Genomic DNA, 19,988 nt, shown 5'->3' on the forward strand with positions numbered 1-19,988 from the left:
TACATATATATGATGGAGGTTAATGTTTGCTTTAGAGTTTGCTTGAGGGCAAGCAAAAGATAAGTGTGGGGATGTGATGGTCGGGTATTTTGTATATATATTAGTGTATTAATTATGTAGTTTTATTGAATATATTGTTAGAACTTTGGTACTTCATACGTGCTTTTGTATTTCAAGTCAATGATCATTAAAGATGCTAAATTGGAGACTTGTACGAGCATGGAATGATATCTCGGGAAGACCGAAGCATGATTTGATGTCTTGGGAAGTGTTACAAGGATTCGTGAAGAGTATGGATGAGAAATCATAAGCTGATGCTAAACCTAAACAAGAAGGGTTGACAAAATGCGACCTTGAAGTAAAATGAGCATATCCTGAGCTAGAAAATGAGTTACGGGAGCCATAATATATGAACTTTGGGTTTCTCGACGAGAGGAATCTGAAAATGAGGTTTTATTGGGTCCCGGTATGCGATTAGATGGTCATATGGCCATCGGGTATCGCTATGCACATAAAAAACGGGAAAAACAGGTTTTGACCTATATCTTCTATTTGACGAACCCTAATCAATATTGACGACTTTCAGCAGCTATTAGGCGATTTTGGGTGAATTCCATGGCTACCAATCATCTCTTGATCAATCCTAATAGCCTTCCTCATCATAATTGAAGATATATCGATGACGATGCTCAGCTAATCTCCTAGAATCTCACCCGGGATGTATAGTTTGTAACTTTTACAGTTTTTCTCATGTGATTAAGAACACTATGTATAATTGTTTATGGTTGATATATGATTATTGATGTTTAGTATTTCTGTGTGTTCAGTTGGTTTAGGTTTACGTTGGTCTGAACGATTTGTTACCGGTTGCTAGATAATGATCATATGATTGTTTGATTAGATTGAATACGATAAAACATATAATTGCCCTTAACTGAGTCACACTGGCAAAGACCGTTTGATAACCAGTGTCGTGTGTAAAGCGATTATTGATGTCTAAGGTTTTGTCTGATTGATCAGTCTGTAGTTAACAAGTAATAATTAATCTGTAAGGTTGCATGAGATTACTATAGGTTGCTTACTTGAATTCCCGGATGTGATTTGCTTTGTCAATTGATTGAAACTTGTTTACTCGTTTGCTTATTTAACTCTAAATTCAAGTCATTGCTTGTGTGATTAGCACTACCAATTATACTTCATAATCATAGAAATTGTTTACACGATTACATTGACCACATACTCCTGGTGGATACGATACCTTACTTACTCTATCTATATAGTTTAATTAGGTTTTTGCATGACTCAAACGACGGTCGTCATTTATGTTCAAATTTTTAAAAATCATTATTTTATTATTTTTTTAACGATAGTGACGTTTCAAAATTAAACGATATTTTGAACTTTATACAATACTATTTTCTTAATAGGTTATATTACTAACCCCACACGTCACCTAATTATTTGTTTTGCCGACATTGGAGTTGTTTGTTTGCACGTAGTTCGAGACATTCAATCAATTGTTTGTATATATCGAGTCCATTGTTGATTTAGTTAATTGAGTCGTGGGGATGCGTTTTTAGTTTGAGATTGAAACGATTATTGATTGACCACCCGTACTTAATCTCCATTCGGGTGTGGCGACCTGGTTTTATAAATATTGTACAAGGTGTCCCTGAATTTTTCGTCTTTATTTATTTTTATTTTATTATTTTAGCATTATTTTAATATTATTTTATAATGTGGGACGATCGCAACCGGAATGCATACGATCGTCACCACGGTTTATTGTTGACATATCTAAATTGAATGTTTGAATTTTACAGATATGTCTGAGATTCCAGGATCATCGGGTGCCCCTGGCCACAAGAGGTCGAGGCCGCCGTGGCCCCGTTGCTGCTCCTCAAGGAGATCCTGAGCCACATCGCTTCATAGAGCAGCCCAAAGGCCACCTCCGGGAGAGATACATTATGATGGTCCGAAGTTGCTGATTACTCTGAACATTGAGCGTGAGGAGATTTTTGGAGACGGATGACACACGCATCATATGGTGCTCAGGTTCGGTATTTTGATCCCGCGTATGATGCGGCCACAACATCAGTATCCACTCCGCCAGCCGCCACCGTAGCCGCATCATGCAGTCACATTGGAGATGATATATCAGCAGCAGCTGGCAATGCAGGAGGAGAATGGGCCATCTGGCTAGTCATGATGATTATTTCAGGTAATTATTTACTCATTTGCATGTACCACTTCCTCCTACACTTGTAGAGCCTGCAGAGCATGTGGAACAGCCCGATGTTGGTGGCGATGCTCAGATGGACAATTAGTGGATCTCAGTAAACTACCGGTTACATTTTTGGTTTTATTTCCCCTTTATTTTGTTTTGATTATCATGCTCTGTATATTTTAATATTATATTGGGAAAAAATGTATGGGTAACCGAATGGGTAATTTGTATATATATCTTTCCTTTGATGTCTGTTGTATTTGATTTATTGTATATTGTCTTGTATTTGGAACTGTGTGGGTGTAGTTCACTATAAACCCTCACAAGACCTCACTCATCTACCCGGGCTACCGGGGGGGGGGGGGGGTTTAAAGGGCTTGTTGCATACGCTAAATGCAATCGTGATTCCGAAAGTGAGTTAGGTCTTTTAACATTTTTAATTGGTTTAACAAAATTTATTATGAAATTAATTAATTTGGCTCGGTAATTGTTTTGATAAAATTAATAGAATAATCATTTTTACATAACTCTAAAAAGACCTATGTCTTACACTTGTGAGAAGCTTGCTTCTACACATCTCGAGATTTTGCAGATTCGGTTGGTAGTTGGATGAGACGAATGCTTACAAGAGTTTATGAGCCGCATTTTTGCATTGAATTGTCATTCATATCAGGTGATTTCAGATTCATAATCTATTTTGTTATTATAATTTTGAGTGTTAAAAAGTTTAATTGTATAATTGCTAGCATAACCATCACATTAGAGCCTCGAATTTTTAAATTGTTAAACTGTCAATTTTAACCACGTCCCTCAAATGTTCATTAATTGTTTAATTATGTTAACATTGAGGACAATGTAAACCTCAAGTGTGTGGATGGGGGAAATTTGAAAATTTTAGCCCGATAGTACCTCGAAGAGTGTTCGGGAACCAAAGTTATTAACTGTTAATTATTTTCATTAATGCCAGGTTATCGGTTTCTGGTCATGGTTGGTTTTTCAGCTTCTCGATAGTTTTACTCACAAATGTTTTCAAAAAAGAAAAGTTGAAAATGGGGTCATTTAGGCGGGGATAACGAGTCAAGGGGACGAGTATACATGTTTCATATCGGTAGCCCATAATTCCATACATATTGTAAGATATCCCCCTATACTTAATACACATATTATATATAAATATAAAACATGTCTTATCATTTATTGAGCGAAACCAGTATATTTTACAGAATTAGAACTTGCTTCTCATATGCTTAACGAGATCTTAATAGCTTAACGAGATCTTAATACCACCACCTGTATGGAGATTAGGACTTCAGAAAACTCGTACATACATTTTCCCCCACTAAATAAAATTACTTGCCCAACATTATCCCCCTAGGATCTCGTTTGGGCCTTATTCCTCTTCATTTACTAAACCGAACATTACACACCATTTCAGCCTTGGCCTTTATTTTACTTTAACCCTATGTGATGAAATCCAGTTCGTTAACGAGTTGCATATAGTCAAAGAGTTGTAAATATGTGTATGTCAGAGTTGTATATATTTGTTTCAGTGTATTGTTATCAATATTGATGTTAAAAAAATGAAAATCCATCAAAAAGCCAAAAAGAAATCTATTTATATTCACTTTGTAATTAGCAGTTTGTTTGTTTTTGATTACTTGTGTATGTATCTGTTAAACTGGGTTTCATCCACCTTAGTCACTAAATATGCCTAATCCGCACCCAAACCTAAGCATCAGCAAAACCTTAGTCAGAGTCTTTATGCAACCAGAGGGTAATGGGTGGAGATAAGACTGGCCTGCAAGCTTATTTAGTTGTGACTCATATTTGGTATTTGAGGGAAGAGACATATACTGGCTCATCTTTTGATAGTCCAGATATTAAACCGAGAAAAGTGTTGATAGTGTGAGAGGTATGAACATGTATGCCTTAACTGGAAACAAAGTACACTCGTTGGGGCAGCTCTATTGTTTTTATAGTATCATTTAACCTTATTTGTGGGATGTCAATCTAGAAAGTGTCAGTCTGGGAAACTGGGTATGACCTTAAACCTTACTAGTCTTAATGGCGATAATTCACACACCTATGATGGAGGTTAATGTTTACTTTAGAGTTTGCTTGAGGGCAAGCAAAAGATAAGTGTGAGGATGTGATGGTTGGTTAATTTGTATAAAATTAAGTTTGTTTATTTATTAGTTTTAACTGTTTATTGTGGTAACTTCGATACTTCATACGCGTTTATTGTATTTCAGGTCATAGACGTTATAGAAGTTAATTTGGACCTGTTGAGGCACGAAATCAAGATCTGGAACGTCCAACACGCGAAAAGAAGAAAATATTAATTTATTGCTGATGATGAAGGACCATCGCGATACGCGATGGGCAGGCCTGAAGACCTATCGCGTATCGCGATGGGATTAAATAATATATGTTAACCATGGTCCATCGCGATACGCGATGGACCACAGAAGTCCCCATCGCGTATCGCGATGGGTGACGAAGACGGGAAAGTTAGGGTTTTATGTTTTACATCTTTTGTCGACCTTATCATTCAATAACTGATATCAGGCAGTTTCCAGAGCTACAAGAGGGCGATTCGATCACTCCGAATCCTACCGATATCATATCCATGTTCCATATAATCATAATTGAAGATTCCATGATGTCGATGCTTGGCTAAACCCTTCGAGTCATACCCGGGATGTAGAGTTTGTATCATTTTCAGTTTTCTCATGTATTAAAGAACAAATACTTTGTAATTATCATTTGATTAATCTATGAGTATTGATGTTTAGTATTGTTGTGCATTCAATCGGTTTAGGTTTACGTTGATCAGAACGATTAGTTTGTCGGTTGCTATAATAATTGCTCATAGAACTGTTTTGACTAATTGAATTCAATGAAGCATGCAATTTCCCTTAGTTGAGTCACACTAGAAGGGATTGTTTGATAACCAGTGCCGTGTGTTAGCGATTGTTGGTGCCTAAGGTAGTAAGGTTTAGCTCGTTAGTCAGTCTGTATTAATCAGTGATAGTTAATATGTTAGGTTGCATGAGATTACTGTTTGTGTGCATTCTTGAACCCCTTTGAATTTGTGACATTGTTTAATTAGTATTAAAACTCACTCTTATTTGCTTGTGTGATCAACACTACCAATTCATTACTTCATAATATTAGAAATTAGTTGCACGATTACATTGATCGCATACTCCTTGTGTTCGACACCCTACTTACCCTAGCTTGCTTAGGTGATTAAGAACTTGATTTAAATTTTTTTGACTAGATAGCGACAGTCTAGCATCAGGGATCGGTACCGGTATAGTACGATACTGGTATTTCCCGAATTTTTACATATAATACCGGTACCGGTATTTCCTGAATTTTTACCTTCAAACAGGTACCATCCCGGCATCGAACCGAATATTTCTGTACCGGTATCAAGAGTTTGTGATTTTCGGTATAGGTACGGTACCGAGCTCATCCCTACACGGAGTTGCAGAAGATGAGTAATGAATAAACCCATAACAATATATGGTAGTACATAAAAAACGTGTAACCTTAACACCCCCCCCCCCTCTTTCCGAGTGTCAATGTCTAATGCGACACAAAATTACCATTAAAATTACAAGTTTGAGTATAGTGTAAACAGTTTTGGTTCAGGCTTGCAAACAACTGCAGCTAAACAGGTCATATGCGTGTCACCTATGAGTTCACGAGTTGACTGGTTTAACCATTTATTTCTGTACGAATATTTTAAAATGTGTGTGTAAAATAATTTAAACTATTGGGGTGTTTTGATTTATTGATTATACCGGTTGAGATGTAATAGTGGACATGTGTTCCAATTTCAAGCAAGGAAGCTCAAATGAAAGGTACACGTTATTCCCTCTTTAATAATCAAACGTTCACAGCCAACCACCAACTACATTCTATAAAATTATGCACTACCGCTAAAAAAATTAATAAAATTATGCACTACAAATAGAAGCTATAAAAGAATGATATAACATGGAAACACATCATAACTGCTTTGTGAAAAAAAAAAATAAAATAAACAGTTGACAAAAGTAAAGAAAATAAACACATTTATGCCAAAGATAATGCAAGATAGAAACCTCAAATTCATACAAAACTATCATGAGGTTACAACGGACAAATCGAAATCCTAATGGCCCTAAAGTAAACAACATCATATCATATCCTTTAGTAGGCTAATAATCCGGTTAACAGTGAATGCGTCATTGGTGAATGTAATTATAGTAGCTTATAACATATTGTATTGTCATGTCATTTACATTCATTAGTAAATACACAGGGTGTGTTTAGGATTGCTTCTTAAAAATGCTTTTTGCTTTTTGGAGAGACAAAGTGTCCAAAATGTCTTTCCAAAAACACCAAAAATGCTTTTGGAGGGGCATTATGGACATTTTGCCTCTCTAAAAAGCAAAAATCATTTTTAAGAAGCAATCCTAAACATGCACACTATATTGTTAACCTCTTTTGTGTTATCTTTATCGTATAACACAATATGTAAAATACACAATAGTGCTATCTTCTTATTTATAGACCAAACTAATGTCTTTTTTGCTAATCAAAAAATCATGTAATTTCAAAACCTACATTTTCTAAAGGGATAATTCCTAAAATAAGAGAGAAGACCAAATTAGTTAAAAAGTGATTTTAATTACCAAACTAGTCCAACCAAACTAATCGGGAACGTGAGATTGGGAATCGTGACGTGAGATTTGTTAACCACTCACAGTGTGACACGTGTAAAGGTACGTGAAAGTTACTCCCAAATCTGTCTGCGGGCCGATAGTTTTCTGGTCAAAATTCCTCCGACGCATTTCAGGTGAATTTCGTCTCCTACGAGAAATTTCAAAAATGTTGCAAAAAAAAAACGATACTTTTCCAATGAATTTAGTCTTGTTAGACGATTTTCAAAAAAGTTAAAAAAAAGAACAATAATTTCTCAACGAATTTAATCTCCTTAGATGACTTTTATAAAAGTTCTAAAAATATGGCAAGCGTTAAGAATGTGGTGGGTGGTGGTGGTGGTGGATGATGGCGGTGGGTAGTGGTGGTTGATGATGGCGGTGTGTGGTGGTGGTTGATGATGGCGGTGGGTGGTGGGTGGTGGGTGGTGGTGGTGGATGATGGCGGTGGGTAGTGGTGGTTGATGATAGCGGTGTGTGGTGGTGTTGATAATGGCAGTGGGCGGTGGGTGGTGGTGGTGGATGATGACGGTGGGTGGTGGTGGTTGATGATGGCGGTGGGTGGTGGATGATGGCGGTGGGTGGTGGGTGGTGAATGGTGGTGGTAGGTGGTGGATATGATTTTCAAAAAAGTTTTATAAACATTCTTTTTATGCAAAAAAAGATAACTTTTATCTAAAAACCATCGAATTTAAATAACTTGTAACAAAATCCATCTTTTCTGACAACTCTTCTTTTTAGGCAAAAAAAGCAGAAATTCACCTAAAATGCGTCGGAGGAGATGAATTTATGAGAAAACTATCGGCGTAGACAGATTTGGGAGTAGATTTCACGTACCTTTACACGTGTCACACTGTGAGTGGTTAACAAATCTCACGTCACGATTCCCAATCTCACGTTCCCGATTAGTTTGGTTGGACTAGTTTGGTAATTAAAATCACTTTTTGACTAATTTGGTCTTCTCTCTCGTATTTTGGACTATTTTAGGAATTATCTCTTCTCTAAAATATACCATATTTTGAAGTTGCTTTTCACTTTTTCATAATTTTTTATGCATGTTTCCTTCTTCTTTTGAGTTTTAATAGTTTGTTCATCAATCTCCGAAATCCGAAGAGTTGTCTCCGATGACTATGGAGCTTCTTTTGACGCCACTGATTCGTTTGAATGGGAAGAACGCTAATGATTCATTGATGGAGTTTTGATTTTGAATGACGAAGAAGAAAATTAGAAGAGGGATTGTGTTTCTCTCTTTGGTGTACCTCAAATGAGAAGAAGACGGTTTGTTGTTTTTGAAGGTTAATCTTTGCTCTTGATTGCGTCCCAATATTACTATATTGCGACCACCCTTTTTAATTGATTTTGTTTAAGATCTGATTTTAGGGCTGAAAGTATTTCTCACATTTCTCATATCTTACATCTTTTGTTGAATAACTTGACTCTCAAAATATTAAGTCTCTTTTTGGGTTTCTAATTAAAAATTTCGTGCATCAACATCAAGTATGTAATATAAATGTACGTAACACTACTAGAACTTTATTTTTAAATATATTGAATTTAAGAACGTTACCACTTTATTAAAGAAAAGACGTATCCAACAAGATCACAGTCATAAGTCATAGCAGAGCTATTGATAGACTGCGGATACCGTTTCACATAAGAGTAAACCCGAAAGCAGCAAGCATATGCATCGCTAGTAGTACCACGTATAATCTCACATGACTCATTACATAAGCAACCAAAATAACATGACATGTCAAACTATCCCATATAGTTTTTTTAACGGCTTTTTGACGTAACGAAATAGCAAAAGCTAAAGATGAAAAACGAACAATTACATGACAAGAAGAGAATTTTTAATCCACTCGGTCCATCTACTCTATCTCTATTTTTGACCTTGAAAACGAATAGCTATGGATAGAATCATAAATGAGTTATTTTCTTCCATCTTTGCCCGAGAAAACCACGTCATTCTGAGTACACCAAATAACCTATCACAAAACCCCAAAAGGGTTTTCATATTTTACCCGAACCTAACAAAACCCAAATTCAGTAATTCACTCCTAAAACCAAGACTGAACCGAATATACTTAATTGATCTGCTCCAGGGTCGAGCATCTAGATTACTCTTGTCCAACACGAATCCTACTCAACCCTACCTATGTATAAAGAAAGGTTTAATACCTGAAAAAAGAAAGGCTAGATATCTCAAAACAATAAACTGCATACAGACAAGTACCTTTTCAAATTAAATTATTTTTATGTTGAAGAAACATGGTTCTAACAAAAAAAATCACAAGACCCTAAACAAATAATGAAAATTACATAACCATGAGTTGAATGCCAAATAAAGTGCAGTGCTTGACATGTTATACCCCATTCACAGTAGCTAATAATGTGAACAAATATAATTTGGATCAAAAACACAACAATTCAACCAAGTTAACTGGTTATGAATTGGGCATCAAAATTCAAGATCCCAGCTAAAACTTAGTAACAGAGCTCTTCACAACTACAAACTAGACCTAATTAACCAACATCAAATCAAATGAGATACAAAAAGTACTTCAACGGTCAAAATCACAAACCGAAGGTGGATCGGAAAATTGATTTAAAAAAACAAAAAAGAAAGAAAAAAAGGTTGTTCTACTTTGATTTTTTTGATATTTTTTGAGTGAAGGCTGATTGAAGGGTAAAATATAAAAACGAATGGGATTTTGGCATCCAAAAATTTGTTAAGTTTGAACTTTTCATGCATAATACATGTACAAGCTGTTTGCAGCAGCACAAGCAATCGAGTTTTCGGTAGGATGCCATGCAAGATGGAGTAGCTTTGTTGTGAAATCAAATGAATTCCCATTGGCATCAACATCTCCACCTGTACATAAAATGAAAACATAATTTTACAATCGATGTTTGGGTTGAATTGGGTCATTTTAGCGTGGGTCGATATATACGGTAATAGTCGACCCACAAAACATTTTTTGTTTAGCTTATGATTATTATTAAATATGTTAACTATGAGAACGAACATGATTTTACAATGATTATCAAATGTTTTCCCACTATTGTATGTAAACTTATTTCATCTTTTTTTAACTATGTATGAAAGTAACCTTCAAAAATACCTAGTGCTATGTCATCGTTTTACCTGCTTAGAAGGTTACTTATATATAATAGTCAACGAAATGAATATAATATAATATAACATAACATGTAAACAAATCTTTCTATAAATAATTTGTGTGTTAACTTTTTACTATTATGATAATAATCTAAATAGCATTTAGCTAAAGTTTTTTTTTTCTTTTTTGAAAAATTTTGACTAGTTTGATATTAGAACAAAACCTGAATAAAATCATTCATAAATAAACGGGTCAAAATTTGACACCTCCACAGAAATCAATAAACACTAAAATAATAGAACTCATATTTTAGGCATGTATTTAATGATCAAACCTAACGTTTGTGATTATAATAATGTTGCAAGGATTTTGGGATTGTAAAAGGTTAAAGGGAAAAGGACGACTAACCTCGTCTAACTGCACGGGTTATGCTGCTTAGAGATCTGGAAGGTCTTGAGGGTGTCTGCACTTGCCTCCTACAAGATGTTTAAAATGGTTATATGTAACACATGTTATTTAAAATCAAAGCAAACACATTCATTACTTCTAAGCATAGATCGAATTTTGTAACCAATAATATACTGTAATTGATTTTGGTTTTAGAAAAATAAAGTTGTATTTACAGATTCTTAAAAGTGTTGTTGAATTATAAAAAAAAAAAAATGTTTCACATGTCTTTTAATTGTTTCAAGATGATCAGCACAAAATTATAAGAACACGTGAAGATTCCAAACAAAATTATTTGATGTTTTGAAATTCATGATTCTTGAGAATTTTAGAATATATCATGCTGTAGAAAAATCATGTCAAATTTGATTTAAAACATAATCACATATAAATATGCTTATGCATTTTTCAGTTTCCATAAAAAATACCGCCCTCTCGAAAACAGTCAACATTTTATGGTCCACCTGTTCAAACTCTTTGTTTTGCATTTTCTTCCAATTCTTTCAGAAAAGTTCAGCATTACAGATAAGAAATAATAATAAGTTTAAAACTGCATGTTTTCTTTTTGGATATTTGACAATTATAATGTTTTTTTTTTTTAAATCAAGTATGATTTAAGAGAGGTCCATATCCAAACCATTTTACCCGTTTTTCCAGTTTTCCCTAATGTATTATTGAAATACCTCATTGGGTTCTTGCTAGCTTCTAGGGTAGTTGCTTCAGTACTGTCCGGATGGCATCCTAACACGCGGAATAAGTTGCTGAAATCATATTGATTTAACAAGTAGGCAGAAAGACAAAAGCATTAGTATCATTAATAAAAAGAAAAAAAAACTCATAAACACCTCTTTTTTAGTTATAACAGCATTAATACTAGCTATAATACCATAAGAAATCGGCATACTTCTTCATTTTGCAAAATATGGTCCCTCAACCTACTTTAGTAAATTAAACAGCTTCGTGGACTTAATTATTCCAAAATTAGATTTGAAAGACTTTTGTGGCACAACCAAAATGACGATAATAGTAATAACCATAATAATATTAGTGATGATACTAACGATAATAAGATTAAATGTACCTAAAAAACTGAAGTAACTTTTGATGTGTCATTAGATTTAGGTCAAACAAATTAATCACAAGTAATTGGTCAAAGCCAAGTCAGCAAAAGAGCCTTAAATTTCATGAGAGTTGGCCAATTGGTTTGTAATTTGATAGAACAGAGTAATTTTACCTGTAAGAACCAGTTGCAACACGTTGACCATCACCACTCAGACAGCACTCAAATTTGTCAAAAATACAATCATTTTCATATAAATCACACAGCTGGAAATAATCAATTGTACCATTATCAGCAATCTCAAGCTAAACAAAAATCAGCGGAAAATTTGTTTGTAAAGAAATTACAAAAGGTAGTATACCTTGGGCCTTAAATATTCATGGACCTGAAATGTCGAGACTGGACCAGAGTCCATGTTGATGTCCCATAACTGCACAATGTGATTAGGGTTTCAGTAAATAGCAAATACTCAAACAAGGGTAAGTATTTTAATAAAATTAACTGAGACCCATTTACTAACAAATGGGTTGAATTGAGTTAATTTTTATCTCAGATGGGTCAAATAAAAACGTTAAGAAACAAATTAGATGGATCAAAAAGGTTAAACAGATTGACATCTGTCCACAATTTGTTCTTTTAGTGCATACTACCTCCTAGATTCATTTTATTCAAAGGATTCGGACTACAGATATGAATGTATAATATTACTTGAACATATAATCATTTATATTTATTTTAAAAATGGGCAAAAGTGTCATTGCAAGTCAACTCGACCAGCCCTTTCCGACTCGTGCTAACCCATTCCAACAAAACCCGTTACTCGTACTAAGAAAGTTGGATTTGCAAAGAATGAGCAATAATGGGCTTTTTAAGAAAACAATATCATACTTGATAATTTATGATTTAGTTATTGGATTCAGCAAAAACAAAATTATTAAGTGATCACTAATTAGTTGTTTTCTCCATTCAGCTTGCATCATTCGTATGCTGCAAATTGCTCACACGGTCATCATATACAGGCCCAACTTACATATAGCCATAAATGAATGAAATAACCATTTTTTTACGGCGAATGAAATAATCTTATACTAAAAATATTAAAAAAACAATAAGCTTCAGACTGTTTTCAAGAGACACCCATCTCACCCAATGGCATATCAATCAACCCTAACTAAATAATCAAATATTATAAACTACTAGCCATAGTAGCTGATTACCTACAATCCTACCGTATTAAAAAAATCCAAATTCCAAATCTAATACTTATCTATATGACAACACATATTAACAAATACCGGTAAAGATCAATGTTTATCCATAAATAAACAAAAACTAATTACAGATAACTACCAAACAAGAACATCTCTACCATGTTATTTGAATGGAACCCCACTTCTAAATGTTTTATATTAGAATGTGTGAATTGAAAAGGACAGGGATAAAATAACAAAGTGATCAAACGAAACAAATCAAACCAGCTTTGAGACAATTTAGAATGACATAGTGTACATGATGAACTATCATGACTAGAACCTATTCAATTAACATACAGGTTGATTGGTTGTGGTTTATCTCAAATGGGCTGATAAAAAAAAAGCAGCTAATACGAAATCGGGTTGAAGGTCTCCCAATGTTTATTTTTGAGGCATACAACCTCCTAAATCGACAAATTTTAGAATAGTAGTAACAACATTGTTGTTACCACAATAATGCATAGGGGTTACCGCCTTTGGTAGGGGCGGTATCTCACCTCAAACTTTGTGTCCTGAAAATCTGTGTCCTTTTTCGAGAACCCGCCCTTGGCAGGGGCAACATATGATAAAACTTGTGATTTAGACCTTGATGGGCTCGTAGACTGCGAGAAAGAAAAAGGTGTGTGGGTGAGGGGCAACCGCCCTAAGCCCAGTTCAGTCTGTTTATTTCTTAAACATGTTAAAACCCTAGACTAGTGTCTATATAATAATTATTATTCACTAAAATAAAGAATGCCTGGTTGCCACTCTTAAATGTAGGTCAGTTAGACCGAACCACATTAATTTTGTGTCGTTGATTAACATCACTATGTGCTGGTTAGCAGGTCTGGTTATGTTAAGATTGGTTTTTCTATTAAAAAGCCTTCTTATAACAAAACAGCAGTTAGGGTGAAGCGATGCTGTCTGGCAAGATGTGCAAGCTTTTTTATGTCTACCACTAGATAGAAACCTAGGGCACTTAAATATAACTATTAAGACATAACAATTGAGAGATTAAAAAACTACTTTTTATTCACTCTTTGAATAATCAGTGAAATGTTAAATTGAAAAATCTTATTATAAAATAACATATGTACATATACTAATTTTATAATAAGCCTTTAAGATAATATTTCATTGATTAATTATAAAAGTGAAATAAACGCATTGAATATGTAATCTCTCATTTGTCATAATACGGTAATACCTTTATTCAAGTGTCTAGGCTTCTATCTAGTGAGAGACTTTTAAAACTTGCACATCTTTCCAGACAACAGTGCTCAGCCCTTAATGCTATTCTTTTTAATATATAAACCATTCTTAACATAACCACGCCTTGCTAACCAACATATAGTCCAAATCAAAAGCTTTACTAGAAATCGCCCCTACAAAGGACAGATATTTCATATATGTGGGAGTGTGGGACACAAAGTTTGAGGTGAAGATACCGCCCAGTCCGCCTGTGACGCGGGCGGAAACCCCTATCGTGAAAACACTTCAAGAAAATATCCCCTTTGGGAAAAAGTTTAGGCGCGTGCCCATTTCTAAAAATAAATCCTTTGTCACAGATATTATCCACAAACACAAAAAAAAAACACAACTTATGACACGTATAAGTAATGCAGATTTTAGTTAACTAAATGTTAATTTTACCTTTTAATGCATTTAAGATATTAATTGACTTGAAAAGCTTGCAAAGTTGAAGAATAGGTGTAATTATGGGCAAAATAAGAAAGTTAGTAGATTATAACCATCCATTTAATAAAAGCACAGCATTTTGGGACCAATAAAATAAAAATTTGGACTGCAATTTTGAGATGGACTGAGTGAAAAAATAGACACCCAGAGCCCGTCATGTTTTGACCCAGACTAAAATGACACGTTACAACCCAAATCCATTTTGATCCTTTACCCAACATGCCCGACACATCTCACAACTATTAGAGCAACCTCACCATATAATGCCACATAAGTTTCACCTTTAAAATGGTGCTAATTACGTATCCTCTTTATGGCGTTCACACAGTCTTCATTACCAGATATTATGCAGCAAAGAGGCATTATAGATGCCCTGAAACTTGACCCAAACATATGCAACAAGCTGTTGCTAACAGAAGCCTAAACAGGGACAACCTGTACACAAGGTAATGTTTATTGACAATTTTACCCTTACATCATAAGAAAAGACTAAAGTAAGTGACTTAGATGCAAGGCTAAAATTGCAAGACTACAATTGTTTTTTTTGTGTGAGTGTGTACAAATCACTTCCCTTATCAAATTACAGAATCGGATGCAAAGCAAGCATAGATCTTGAGTTCTTGAAAGACTTTCATAATTTAAAAATCATCTACAAATTATATTACATATCAGAGGAAGAAAGCGTAACAAACCTTAAGGGTCATATAATCACGACTTAGTAAATATCTTCCATCTTTCCCAAACTTTATATCTGAAATAGAGGCTATTATCTCAGTGAAGAATGATCTTGAACCAGGTGCTTCCTGTTCATCAAACCTAATATTGTTTTGACAATTATTAAAAATACTCCACTGCATACCCTTACAAATAAAAGCAGAAAGAATAAAATAAAATAACACTTACAATTTAGAATGCTTATCACACAAGGCAGACTGACGCAAGTCAATAAGGCGAATAGATCCTTTTGAACTACTATATGCTAGTGTATGACAAAGATAGTCAAAGTCAAGGCTTGCTAAGATCTTGTGAAATAAGGCAACAACCCAGGCCAGCCAACCAACTCTGTGTATATATTGTGGGCCGTGGCCTATAAATAGTTTTTATATATTGGTAGTGTTAATTGAAAAGGTTGAATACAACTATACAAGGGTGGCCTCCAAATACATTGTCCCTTTGATTATTATTTAACTTTATGAATGTGTTCACGAGTTACAAATTTAGCTTTAAGAAAATAAAATAACATCAAGTTGAAGATAAGGGTTATCTACTCTATATAATTGTAAATCTGACAATTATAAAAAATACTCTACCAGTTAGGTCTTCCATGTTTGCAGGCTTGACATCCACAATGTTGAAACTTTGGTTGCTAATTTCCAAATTCCAAAGGTTTATCCGAAGAGCAAAGGGGGGGGGGGGGGGGGGGTCAGTAGATGGTCAAGGAATCAAATCCATGCAAAAGATAACTGTCAAAATGAATAACTGCTTTATCATTGCATCTGTATGACTGAAATATTATTATTTTCATTATTGCAATAATTAGTTTCTTTTTAAGTGTTTGAACAAAAATATGCTGCTTCTGATTGTTTGAACATTTCGGGCAAAACAATCAGTTTCATAACAGCTGCAAGAAAACTGATTTTCTAAATCTCAATTAAAATTAACTACATTTTGAAGCCCAAATTGAAAAATATTTCATTATGTCAAAGGATTCCTTTTTCACAAAGTTGTCCTTTATGATCATTTCATCCACTTAATTTCATGCTCTATCAGATTCGCAAGTTCTTTTTAAGTGTTTGAATAACACATCCTGTTTCTTAATTGTCTGGTTAGCTACGATGAAACTGATTATCTATGAGTTTAAACAAAATGACGTATACTTTGAAACCTAACTTGATAGACTTTTTAACCCTTATTTAACCAAATGTTGCTTTTTTTTCAACAAATATATCCTTTATGACCATTTTATCTAATAATTTCTTGAGCTACCAAACTTGACAGTCTAAGTGTTATGAAAATTATATTCTGATTCTGAGTATATAGAAGGTTAAATAATCAGTTTGATAGCAACAAATATGATTATCTCAATGTCAAATAAAAGTATCAATAGTTCAAAATTATTAAACTCTGGTTAGTGAATATCACATGATCACTTTTAAAACACACATCCAATCACACAATCGGCAGAACCATAAACATTCAGGTGGTGGTGGTGGTGGTGGGGTGGGGGGGGGAACTAGTGTTTCTTGACCATTTTATCAGATCAACTACAAAAACTCATTATTTGCATACTAAGACAGCAGATTATCATTGTTCTAGGTTTGTGATACTCAAGGGTCAAGCATAGGATAGTAAACATATTTATTAAAGCCATAATGACTGATAAAAAACTTCCAAAACTGAAGAATGAAGACCCAAACCTGTTATTCGATATGGAATTGATATGATAGTCATGTGCATGAGCATATACTCTTCTACATCTTGCAACAAGGCTGGTTTCGTTGCTAGTTACCTACAATTTTTAACTTTTGGGTGTTAAAAATTAAGAAAGATTGATATAATGGAGAAATAACAATGTCATCTGTAAAAATTCTGGAGAAAATTATTATATAAGTGGTGTTTATATGCACATGCATATTCTCGTATAAGAATCAATTTGTAAGGTCACTAAAAACAATAATTATGTCATTCTAAGGCGAAAGCAAACGCTCTAAATTCTTTTAGCAAGAAAAATCCATAATTGAATAATACATTTTAGAATTGGTCAAAATGGATCATGACCTAAACGTGAAGATTGTTAACTATCCTCATGTTTAAAGTACCATGAATGAGACTAGACAGTACAAGCAGCAAAATGAGTTAGTCAGGTTATTTGGCCAAAATGGGTCAACTCTTCAAAAAACACTTTCTGTTCCTATGAGCATAACCTATTTTATAGACCACCCAAGTATGTAATAAGTATCTTTTGTACCAAAATATGGCCGAAAACATGCCTAATAACAAAAATGCCCTAAAATACTTGAATAAACAATAATACCATAGTGTTCAGCTATCGATAAGCAACAATTCAAAAGAAAAGCCTAAATATTTTTGCCATTTTGCAATATCCTAAATGTTTTTGCCATTTTACAATATTGCAGCATTGGGTGGCCTGTAAAGTAGTTCACATACAGGTTCTAATACAAGATATATCTTGAACAATGACCTCCACAATTAAACACGTAATTTATAGGTACGAGTCAAAACAGGTTGTGAACCCAAAAACACATTTTGTTCTTAGTGGTTGCTAATGTGTTAAAACATGATTAGTATTACTAATTATATTGTTACAAACTTACAATACTGATAAAAACTTTTTTAATAAATAGATTTAGAAAGTTGCATGCATTTAAATACTATTCGGATGACTTTCAACCCGTTTGACCCATTTATTTTTTAGTTAAATCTTTTAGCTCAACCCATTGAAACTATTGATAGAGCATCTCCTATGTTAACACTAACTGTACACTTGTACACAAAAACAGTGTAAATGTACCAAAGACCTCTCGAATGTTAAAAAGGTTTAGTGTACACATTGCCAAGAAAACTTGTGTAAGCATACTCCTAAAAAAAGTTTACTCTTCTACATTACTTTGGCGTAAATATTTAGTGCTAATATTCGAGATGCTATTAAAGATGAGACAGCCTATATAGACCAGTTTACAACTATCTATGCGATAATAAAATCAAATACACAGGATAAGCTACAACTACCACAGGTAATCGAAGTGACGGAATGCCTCCTGTAAGATTTGTCAGTGTAACCGCCATTTGCGAGATGTGGTTTAGGGATGGAAGTAAGACTGGAACTAGCAACATTGCCATTTCCAGCCGGTTTAGAAGGCTCCATGCTTACGTCAGCAATTTTCTTAATCTTCTTCTCTTGAACCTGTGTAAGTAAAAAAAAACACATTTAAGCCACAAATTTGTCCTTTACTCAAGATCAAATTTTACCATCTGTATTCATAAACTTCTAGATGAATGGACATTGTTAAAATTAAGTGATTCCAAATACAACTGTGAAGACAAGTATAAAAAAAAGGTTTTTGCAAGTCATCCTTTTCATGCTAAATCATTAATAAAAACAATAAATCATAAGGTGGTTATTGTACTTTAATTACCAAATACCACCCTTAAACATAGCCTCACCAATATGCTAATGAGTTATCAATCAAAATTACTATGACATATTAATGTTTTGGGAAAAATTTATGGGTCACTTTACAAGTTAAAGAGTAAATACATATGAGCTACTACCAAAAAAATTGCAAGTAATATATAAGTTATAGTGCTACCTTCCAGTATTTAATGGTTTTATCATTAGTAGACAGAAGAAAGAGGGCACCATTGGCTGTTTGGCACCATCTGATTTTGTTGATTTTCTCCTCGATCTCTAAACTCTTTAAATAATCAAACTAAAAGAAAAAAATGAAAATGAAAAAATAGAACCATAGGGGATAGTAAAGCCTAATTGAGAAGAAAATCTAAAACTAATAAAAGGTAAAAATACAAAATTAAATGTAAAAACCTCAGGTTCATGGCTCTGAAACTCAGTTTTGTAGCGAAATTCTGGATGCCTACTATTTGAATAATCAGTCTTCTCTAAATCCCTTCTATTTCCACCAAGCTACAACCAATGATTGGAACTTGTGAGTAGCAAGATAGACTTAAGAAATTATAAAACAACACAAAAAGGACTAAATAACACGCATGTTCCCTATTTTGGATTTGGTCCTAGCTTATGAGATATTATTAATTTGTTACAACCTTTAGCAAAATTGTAATGCATTAGGTCCCTAACACTAACTGACGTTAAAATTAGTAGTTAAACTGATGTGAATCCTTTTAAATTGTAACAATGCAGTTAAACTGATATAAAAGGTCATTTCACATCAGTTTAACAACCATTTTGACTCGGTTAGTGTTAGGGACTAAATGCACTACAAAGTTGCAAAATGATGAGACCAAATCCATAATTCTCAAAAATTAGGAATAATTCCAAAATATGAGCATACCACTGGATACATTCATGTAATTTACTCATAATAAATGAGCAGACCACACAAAAAAGTATCTCAACAATATAGAGGTAAAAACAATTTCTGGCATAACCAACCTCCTTTTTATCAGACCTCTCAAATAATACTACCCTGCCCCCACGATCACCAGTAGCAAGATGATCACCACTTTTATCGAACTCAATTGCTGATATGATATCAACTGCGGAAAATACAAATCCAGTATTGGATCATTTCATAATGCAAACTAAGTGAAATAATGCTGTATAATTAAGTTTTATACAAATAGCTATGCTAAGTAGCCAAGTTAGCTTGCATTGTCATTATCAAGTGCAAAAACAAAGAAGCTAGAGGCAAAAGGATGAAAGACACAGGTACTTTACTACAGTCACAACATTCTAAAAACCGAACAAGTGTATGCACGGCCTTTTAA

At 34.0% G+C, this 19,988-nt stretch overlaps 1 pseudogene across 1 annotated transcript; it reads right to left on the reverse strand.

Moving 5' to 3' along the window:
- Window positions 1-8,960: 8,960 nt before the first annotated feature.
- LOC143569830 (serine/threonine protein phosphatase 2A 55 kDa regulatory subunit B beta isoform-like) lies at window positions 8,961-19,785 on the reverse strand (annotated as a pseudogene). The gene is made up of 13 exons (XR_013141802.1): window positions 19,654-19,785; window positions 19,066-19,164; window positions 18,833-18,952; window positions 18,252-18,426; window positions 16,889-17,010; window positions 15,807-15,900; window positions 15,405-15,523; window positions 15,194-15,317; window positions 11,933-12,001; window positions 11,746-11,837; window positions 11,195-11,272; window positions 10,473-10,540; window positions 8,961-9,817 (listed from the first exon to the last, which is right to left on the reverse strand). The product of XR_013141802.1 is annotated as a serine/threonine protein phosphatase 2A 55 kDa regulatory subunit B beta isoform-like (transcript).
- Between the last annotated feature and the right edge of the window lie 203 nt (window positions 19,786-19,988).

Source organism: Bidens hawaiensis, unplaced genomic scaffold (genome assembly GCF_021521415.1).
Source record: "Bidens hawaiensis isolate Kalapana, Puna unplaced genomic scaffold, B.hawaiensis_p1.1 tig00024657_1, whole genome shotgun sequence".
Taxonomy (NCBI): Eukaryota; Viridiplantae; Streptophyta; class Magnoliopsida; order Asterales; family Asteraceae; genus Bidens; species Bidens hawaiensis.